Source organism: Sinocyclocheilus grahami, unplaced genomic scaffold (assembly GCF_001515645.1).
Source record: "Sinocyclocheilus grahami isolate Dianchi unplaced genomic scaffold, SAMN03320097.WGS_v1.1 scaffold988.1, whole genome shotgun sequence".
NCBI lineage: Eukaryota > Metazoa > Chordata > Actinopteri > Cypriniformes > Cyprinidae > Sinocyclocheilus > Sinocyclocheilus grahami.
The window spans coordinates 70,437-73,554 of NW_015506167.1; positions in this window are offsets into that span (position 1 = coordinate 70,437).

A 3,118-nucleotide genomic window follows, 5' to 3' on the forward strand; every position below is an offset into this window, starting at 1 on the left:
TTGTACAGCGCAAGTACTTCTATCATTTACGCGGGTATAACAAAAATCATCAGCGCAGTACCAAGGAAACAACAAGTACCAAACTTAATTCAAACAAATACTAGCCCATATGGCAAAAAATAAAAAAATATATATACACATATATATACTGTATGTTGCAAACAGTGAAACTCAACTAAATAAATTTTTGAAATAGCAAATATTTGATTTCAACCTTCAGGGACCAAACTATATTTCTGAATGTATTTCAGGGGTAAGAAAACACATATCCAGTCTTAAAGTGGTCTACATTTAGAATAAATACAAATATAGATGGCCTACTAGAGATCAAAGCTAGATTTAGAATGATTATAAATGTTTCTATATATTGTAATATTGCATTTTTTTGGAGCATTTTAAATTATGTTTCTTGCTAAACTTTATGCAAATGTTATTTGTTCACACATGTTATAGACAATAAATCAAGTTTTTCTTCAAATGTATTTGCTTGGACTGAAATATAGAGGGTAAGGTATATTTTTAAATGCTTTAAAAAAAATGTATGCTGTTACAAAGGGTGCGTGACAACCAAGGTGCGGATCCATCTACAAGCTTTATTCCAAAACACGGTCAAAAAACAGGCAGACAGTGTTAGACAGGGCAAGACAAAAGAGTAATCCAAGGTTCAGGTATGGGTAGATCAGCAGCAAACAGTATCCAAGAGGGCAAGACAAAGGGTAATCCAATATTCAGGCGAATGGTCAGGGCAGGCAGAGAACAATCAAGGCTAGCTAAACAGGCTAGATCAAGACTTGACTATAACTAGGAACTAGGACTGGAAACTAAGCAAGGAAATGGCTTCATAGAGCTGCTGAATCTAAACAATACTCAGCATTGAATAATGGTTTGAGTGTGGTTTTTATAGTGTGTGTGTGTGTGTAATTGGTTGCAGGTGAGTCCGTGATCAGTGTAGTGCAATGGGTTCTGGGAAATGTAGTCCGGAGAGAGATGTAACAGTTTGTGTAATGATGGGTGATCTCTGATGGTGAGTAAACGGAAGTCCATGGACCAAATTCTTGACATATACATTTAAATTATATTGAAAAAAAAAATGGCCAAGAAATATATTGGTTGAAAATATTTTTATGTAAATATATTCTGAAACATATTTTACCAAATATATATTTGGCCTTTTTTTTTGTATACATATATATATATATATATATATATATATATATATATATATATATATATATATATATATATATATATCTCGGCTTTAGCTCTACAACAAGAGTGTGAATGCACTTTCAACTCCCAGGTTTACACTCCAAGAAAAAGTACAAGTCCAATTTCGACGCACCAGTGCATCCGTCTCTTAGCTTTTATGGCACTTTACCACATTTCTGAGCTTTTATTTTCTGACTCACAAAAGTGAATGGATTTTCTTGCGAGGTGCAGAAAAGCCGTGTCTTAGTTACATTAGCAATAAATGCATCCATATGACACGACTATTTTAAAACGGCGCTGGTACATTTCTGTTTTATTATTGACACGCGCTTGAATGGTACAAGAAACTTTATAATACACAGAGAAGCTATCTATAATAATAATAATAATAATCATCATCATCATCTAGTAATAATTTCAAGGGCTCTAATATACAAATAAAACTAAGACAAATGATGTCACATTTACAATGTTTATATATAATTTATATTTTGTGTGTGTGTGTCAGGAAAAATTCATTAAAGGGATCAAAAGTGACAGTAAAGACATGTATAATGTTACAAAATATTTCTATTTCAAATAAATGCTGTTCTTCTGAACTTTCTGTTCATCTGTGAATCCTGAAAAATAAAATGCATCACAGTTTCCACAGAAATATTGTGCAGCACGACTGTGTTCAACATTGATAATAATCAGAAATGTTTGTTGAGCAGCAGATCAGCATATTATACTGATTTCTGAAGATCATGTGACACTGAAGACTGGAGGAATGATGCTGAAAATACAGCAGCGCATCACAGAAATACATTACAGTTTAACAGATATTCACACAGAAAACAGATATTTGGAATTGGAATAATATTTCACATTTTTACTGATTTTACTGTTTTTTTTGTCAAATAAATGCAGCCTTGGTGAGCACAATTATTCTCAAACTCAAACTTTTGAATGGCTGGTATAAATACTCTATAAATGTGTGGACTGTGCAAATGTGTATCATGTCAGATTGAAATGGAGTTTGTAAAGATTAAAGCAGTAATTACCGAGACCCATTAGTAGCAATTTCAAAAGGCTGGACGATGCATTTGAAAGTACGTTAGCTATTTGCGGTACATGAAAATGAGTTGAGATAAAAGATTGTACTTCAAAAACATCAGCTTAACGAGATGTAACAAACGCATTTTTTCTTAATTTCTTCGTTGATTGTGTTTGTTCAGGTATTTGTTCTCTGATGAGCTGATGAACAAACAGCTGCTGAATGAAACCAGGGCTCATGATTATAAAGAAAAACACATTTCATCGCTCTTGCACAGTTAATGCTCTTTCACATTATCATTATGTACATCCCAATTTCTTTCTTTGGTAATGTCCCAGTTTTTAAAAAAGGAAAATTAAGTAATGTGCTCGATATTTCATATGCTTGTTTAAAGAAACATTATTTCATCACTTACAGTGTGTAGTTTCAATTTCATTGTCAGTGAAAAACAGAAGACTTTAATCTAAAATTGACTTTACATCCATGCCTGATGTTCACCGAGGCTGTTTGTCAAAGAGGACAGAACATTAGTGTACACTGTATATAAGACAAGTCTTCAGTTTATTGCATTAGGTTCATAACTATAATTATTTAGATGATGCATGCTATAATTGATTGCATATAGCTGCATTACATAGCGACTGTCAATGTGCAAACAAATTTTTTATTTAGATGAGATGGCGATTTAGAGATCTATGAGATAGATATTTTTTTTTATTAAATCAAAGCTGTTGATGAATTGTGAGATAAAAAGTCACTTTTTTTAAATTCTGTGTCAAAAATGCTCATACGCCGAAGCTTAAGCATGTTGCAAACAATAACTGGAAACACCAATCATGTTACCGAAAACAATTAGACAAGCCTTACGCAACA